Source organism: Belonocnema kinseyi, chromosome 8, assembly GCF_010883055.1.
Source record: "Belonocnema kinseyi isolate 2016_QV_RU_SX_M_011 chromosome 8, B_treatae_v1, whole genome shotgun sequence".
NCBI classification, from domain to species: domain Eukaryota; kingdom Metazoa; phylum Arthropoda; class Insecta; order Hymenoptera; family Cynipidae; genus Belonocnema; species Belonocnema kinseyi.
Window position 1 is genome coordinate 101124645 of NC_046664.1, and position 7090 is coordinate 101131734.

Consider the following 7090-nt stretch of genomic DNA (forward strand, 5'->3'; position numbering starts at 1 on the left):
AGTAACAAAGATTAGCTCTTATCCAAGACAAATCGAAGTCTAGCTCCGTCTCAAAACTGAGACATGCTGAAGTTGAACTTTTCGACTTTAGCATGTCTTGATCGGCGGCAATTCAAGTTGAAACTAGGTCGGATAATTGTTACTCGGGTTTATATATATTTTTATGAACATGTTTTCACTAATTGCTTAGCAAACTTTGTTTTCACAAATTCATATAGTTGTACTTCAAACAATTTTTACCGCGCATATGATTTTGGTAGGCTTTCAATATATTTAAAAAAGCTGGATAAAGCTAGCAAATCCAATTAAAATATACATACGAGCTAGTAATAAAATTGAAGGTTGTGGATATTGGTACCGTGATTTCGGTACAAATAACCCGTTTTTTCGGTACTAATAGACCTGGAAAAGAGGCTATTTGTAATAAAATTTCGGTATGAATATCCGAATTTTTCGGTACATCTGGATACTGCCAAAATGGTCGGAAAAGCAGGATTTCAGTAAAATATCGGTTTTTAAATAAAAGCATATTTTTTCATTATGTTTATAAATAATCAGTTTAGACAACCAGTATTTATGTTAATATGAATTTTCAGAAGTATATTATTTTTTTTACTTTATTTTAATTGTAGTGAGATTTTGACTACGTAAAAATATAAGTAGAATATAATAGTGCCCATTCAACGTTTCTAATTGAGTTTGAAATAACTATTATCTAACATCAACATCTTTCTTTGAATTGCATTTTCAGGAAAAGTGGACTATTTTTTATGCTTTGCCCTACTACCATATATGGTTCGAAAAAGCGAAATTTTAGATAAACTCTCTGTAATATTTCTATAACTAGTCGGTCCACAAAATCACAGTTGACATCAGTACTGCATTTAGTCCAATATAATTATTTCAATCTCTATCATTCCAAGCCTAAATATGATCAACCGAATTCTCCACACTAAGCAAAGTTTACAAAGGAGCAATGTGTAGGAATGAAAACAAAAGGAACTATCTACGGTTTGGTACACTTCACAGATTCAAAAAGATCAAATGAGCAGATCCCTTCCTTTCATGTATTAGCATGAAAGGATAGCATGCGGTGTAAATTAATATCCAATGAACAACATTCTTGCTAAAACTTTTCTAAATATGGTGGGAATCAAATTGTCAACAGGTAATTCACAATACTGATGTCCTATTTATAGTTCAAATTGTCTTAAGCTCTATACATGAGGGTCCGAATGAAAATTAACTATATCAGTTGGACTGTACTGAACCTACAAGCACTATACTCATATCCGTAAAGCAACCTTGAATGGGTAAACTTCATGTTCAAAGAAAAAATACATGACTCTATTCAATACGGACCATAAATATATGTTCTATGTGAATGACTACATATGGTTAATCATATAATTTTTCCAGACTAAATTCTGACATTCTTCAATTAAATTACCCCACCTTAGTTGTTTCATTTGTAATTAATCTTGATGAACTGCTGAGTCGCAAAAAAGAAATATTGCCGATAGCAGAAAGAGCATAAATTTGCAGAAAGTGTATTTCTCCTTTTTTTAGTGATGATCTTCAAAGCAGAAAATTTCGTAAATGCCAGCTTGAAGGTAGCGATGCCAATTAAGAGATTCGATGGCGGAGGGCATCGAAGTAGAACTAAGGGTTGGCGGGTGCCGATGATGTATGTGGTGGAAAATACCGGGGGCAATCTGTCACGGTATCGACGCCTACAAGCTACCACCCCTTCTAATTTTCTCTCGACTTTTTCGATTTCACATGTCTCCGCCCCTTTCACTACTCTCTTTTTTTGATCCAATATTTTGAAGGTTCATTTTATTTCTGACCTATGTACAACGAATTTTATACTTTCCTTCTTCTAATTAAAGGGAATCTTTAATTTATTAAACTAAATCGCACAATAAAGTGTTTGAATGACAAAATTCTATTTAGCTGGAAAAATCTGGAAACTTGTTTATAACCTATACCGGATATACCACTATCCAAGATGGTATCCTGTTACTTGGGACCATTGGCATCTCTTTGTGTATAAAATGTCTCAATTGTTGTTCAATCAGCAGAGCGAATATGAAGAAGATAAAGTAGTTTGGAAGTAATTCTAAATTGTCGAGAAAATCAAACCCTCGTAGATTAATTTATCAGCAAACTTGGAGCGGTTAATTTCACTGGATAAGTCCAAGGTAGTGAATCGGTTCGTTTCCAATGTCCAAGCATTCTCGAAACTACCTAGCAATAAACTAGGTCCTCACTTTGGCTTTCCAAAGGCACTCGGTCCTCATCTCACGGTTCTCCGTTTTCTACTCATACCGCTTCTTCGCCGACTCTCATCCTTTTTCTTCTTCAAACGCCCCTCTTTCCGGGCACACGGCTGATTAAACGCGCAACTACGTAACGTAACGCAAATATACTGCCCTCTCACTTTTTCCCCCTTAGCCACCCTCCCCCTTCTGAGGAAAAGGGAAAGAGGATGCTCTCGATTCCACCTTTCGGCTCTCTTTGAATTCCAACCCCGGACTCCCGGTCACTTGACGGAAATATTTATCGAGGGTCTCTGCCTTGCTACAGTGGTCTTTTGCCCCACAAACTCGTCCACGTTGATGCCAGACGTCGACACATCGTCTACGTCTACGTAGTGGATATCCACTTCCAGTTCCACTACTACTTCCGGTTTCTGTGCAATGCTACTATCTAACCTTCGTTTGAGTTCTTTGATCCAGCCTCGAGTTTGTTCGGCATGGATTATTTGCTCTCTTAATTACATTTCGATCCTACGTAGACATATCTGGCAACCTGTCCACCAGCCTTCTAGTAGTTTCCAGAGTCACTTGGTACCTTGCTGATTTTTCGAAAATGTACAGCTCTATCTGTATATACATTCAAACTCTTAAGTTATACTAATAAAGGAATGATTAATAAAGTAATTAACAAAATACTACCAAGTGGCACAATGCACATGTCTTTGATACTTCCTCATTATTCAAAATTCTTATTATAACAAATAAAAATCTCTCAAAAATTATTTTGTTATTCGCAGCTATTCATTTTTGCTATTTATTACATTACTTAGACCTACAGAGCCGCAGCCTGACGGATCGCTAAATTTCATTGTGTTTTTTTCGATAATGCTCGAAATAAAGTTACTTCATGGCGAGCGACAACACCTGGAAAGTAAATCCACTTTGGCGTCGCGGTTTCTCTTCTTCAGGCTCAATTCCGTTATATTCATTTTTTTACTTTGATTGTTTCGTACCTATTGTTCATCTGAAGCGGAGATCCAGAGAACTCGCGTGGAAGCAATGGACGCGATAAGCTTCTTAATAAAGACAAATTCTCAATATAAATGTTTCAAGGTGGCTTTTAAGAATAAAAAAAAGTTTCCAGTCAATACCCAACCACTACAAATTTTTCCATGATATAAAAGTAAAAAAATTAAAACTTTCATTCTTGAAAAAATGATCAATTTGAGTATTGAGTACTAACCGAAAAAATCAAAGTCTTAAAGGTATTAGAATTCTTTAAAAGAATTATTTACAATTAAAGTAAAATAAAGTTTAATCCATTAATTCATCAAATAATTTAGGCAGAATTAAAAAAATATTCTTTAGAATTATGATACATGGGTGAGTTAAAAACTATATATGTCACAGTATTTCCTAAGCTGATGAAGAATTTTGAAAGATTTCATAGGATTTGAAAAGTCTTAAGGTATTTTTAATGACTGAAGGGACTTTAGTGAACGATAAGGATTTCAAAGAATTTTTACGGGATAATTTTAAGTGACTTTTAAATGATTTTAATAGACATAAAAAATTCGACAAATTTACAATATATCTATAAATTGCAAAGGATTTCACAAGACGTTAGTATGCGGTTTTTAAGAGTTTTTTCAATTTCGAAAGATTTGCAAGGATTGCATAGGATATATAAGATTTGAGGATAACGAACAAACTTCCATGGTATTTTCAGAGGATTTTCAAGATTTATAAAAACTTGAAAGAACTTTTAAGAAATTTTATCAGATATTCGAGGATTTCAGTAATTCGAAAGATCAAATTTTATTTTTATTGAAATGGATTTTAAAGAATTTATTCACAGAAATTGAGGGATTTTACAGAATTTTGAAGATTTTAAAATGTTTTAAAATATTCCCAGGAACTTTTTAGGTCTAATAAGTTAGCTTGAAAAAACTTTATCAAAAATATCTCTTTTAGATAGCAGTATTTATATGCGTCTTCATATTCTGAATTGTCTACTTAATTAAGTATAGTCAAAGATTAAATTTCTCAAAGCTCTGTAGGCTTTGAGGTACACATTCTCATCGAGACACTCTCGCTGTGCGCTCGATTTCCGACAGACATTTGTAAAGAGGTTTTGTTGGATTTTTTTTCCGTAACTTTCGTCGTTTTTCCACACATTTTATTTATTTTACTTTTTTCTACGTTATTTTTCACGAATAAAACAAAAAGTACGCGTCCTACCAAGAAGTTATTTTTAACGAAATTGTAGATCTTTTTTGGGATAACCATTTTTGTTAATTCATATTTTTTTGTATCCTGCATAGTTTGTCCACAAAATGGAATTTTTTATTTTCCATTATTTTTTGTGCAATCAAAATTTGAATTTTCGATTTTTGAAGAAAATCCAAAAATTGTTTATGATAATCTTGTAGGGATTTAAAAAAGAAACATTTTTTTTCTTGACTTTTTTTCATATCGTGCGGTTTTCGGCTTCAAATTTTGATTTTCGGTTGATTAAAAAAATTTTGAAAACATTATAACTCTGAGAATTTTATTTTTATCGAAAAGTCATGAGGATAACTTGTTTGCTTTTTTCAATACTATGAATATCCGTGAATAGAATTTTCAAATTCAGAAAAAGGTGTTCTCAAAAATTTGTTAAATGCGCTCACTTTTTGAATTTTTATAAAAAATGGCTGGTTAACGAACTTGTCCTTTCTTTTAGGATCTAGAAAAAGTGTAACAAAAATGGATTTGATTCGTTTATTTTTTCGAGAGTTATCGTGTTTACGGACGGACGGACGGATGGCCGGACGGACAGACAGACAGACACAATCGTGAAAACCTGATTTTCGGATTCAGGGGGTCTCGAAACGTGGAGATCCGTTGAAAAAGTGTGATGTCAAATTTCCGACAATTCTAATACTTTCTCAATCATAAATGATGAGAATGTAATATATAAAATTATTAATAATTCATTAAATAAAATAAGTCGTACCAAAATAATAATTCTGCAAAGTGTTATCAGAAGGAAAATTTTCAAATAATAATAATTATATTAATTTCTTGTGGACAAAGTGAATGGATTTTTTTCTCCATTTTACATTAAGAAAAAGTGATGGAAAGCCAACAAATCCAAGGGGGGATCACCACCGCGTATATCTTTCGTAATTTCATATAAAGAGCATGTAGGAGTATAAGTCTTTCTTAATACACTGTAGTTTAAGAAAAAAGCCGTTAGGTTGATTGCTAAATCGAGCGAAGCAGTTTTAAATTAACTGAGTATCCACTAAAGTCATATTCGGGACTAAAGAGGTAGTGGCTGGAAGCATCACGATAATGCCGTTGTGGCAGAGAAGAGGCGCTAACCCGAGCGCCCCATTATCTTAACAAATCTAATCTCGCGGTGGGTGTTTATAAATGTCTTGTTTTCTGCTAAAATGGCGAGACTGCGTGAGACTGTGAATACAAGCATGCAGAAGGGAAGTAAGATTCTGGAATGTCTCACCTCCTACTTTCCTGCCAGCATCTAATAAACTTAAATTATTATTATTATCCTGCCAAACACTTTTAAATAGAAATAAAATATGTGATTTAAGATTAGCAATTGAACAGAAGTTTATAGAAATATTTAGCATTTTCCTGGAATATTTTGGTATCTCTCCATTTTAACATGCATGTGTACATTATTTTATGGAAGCGTACATAACAAAAGGGTGAGTAGAATGAAGTTAGGCACGGCAGGTAAGGTAGATCCCTGTTATTACAGTTAGGAACGCGTTTCACCGCAAACTACAGGGCGTAATCCCTTAAGAGCAATAATAAGAATCCATTCTCCGTCGTTGTTGGATTCCACGCTAAAACTACCGCCGCGTCATCCTGTACACTGGAGACGGCTCGCAGACTTAATTCGAGGGTTGTTCCACGCATTGTGGTATAATCTTTAGCTCTACCCCTCTGACGACCCTTTTAAACCATTCAGGCTTACTTCTTCCTACTTTGTTATTCAAGAAAGGAAATAACATAGACGAAACAAACTAAAGAACTACTGAACAGTAGTCCATTCTCTTCTTAAAAGTGCACTGTCTGAAGACAGTGGTAACATATCAGGAATATATGATATTCTATATGAAATGATGATTAAAACCTAATGATTGAAATCAGAATTTTAGAACGACAATTTAAATACATTTAAATTTGATCATTTTAAAATAAAAACGCGGTAATTAAATTTCGATGTTTAAATTAAGGGTGATTTGTCACGTCCCATGAAATTAGCAATTTCTTAATAAACCAAATATGTTAGAACAATCCTAATAAGATCGCAAATAAAGTCCTATTATATCAAATAAAATAAAGTTTCGTTTAATTTTTTAATTTTCTCAATTGCTTATAGTACATATTTTGTCTTGAAAAAAGGTGCAGTTCCGAATAGCTTAATTCTCCGATTTTATTTAAACTCCGCATAATTATGTACTTTGATGCGCTGATTACGAATTTAATAGTAAACATTGGCGACTAGGCCATCTTCATGGTGAAACCATAAAAATCATAGTTGCGTTTATCTAAGCTAGTATGAAAAATTCTGCAAAATTTTTCAGACAAAAGTTGTAGATCTCATTGAGATACAAACTTTCTTTTCAGAGCATTTTTTTCCACGAGTGAGAGTGTTCGAGACAATTAATGATACATCAAACGATCAACTATTTCGGTAGTGTGCATTACTGTAGTAATACCAGGTGTATACATATGAAACCGGTATTTTTTCAAGAAAAAAACACATTTATTTCAAGAGAATGATAACAAATATTTTATTCAAAGTATGCGCC

At 33.3% G+C, this 7090-nt stretch overlaps 1 protein-coding gene across 1 annotated transcript in view; it reads right to left on the bottom strand.

The window, feature by feature from the left end:
- LOC117179092 overlaps window positions 1-7090 on the bottom strand; it is an 887384-nt gene that overhangs the window by 70212 nt on the left and 810082 nt on the right. The window lies entirely within an intron of this gene.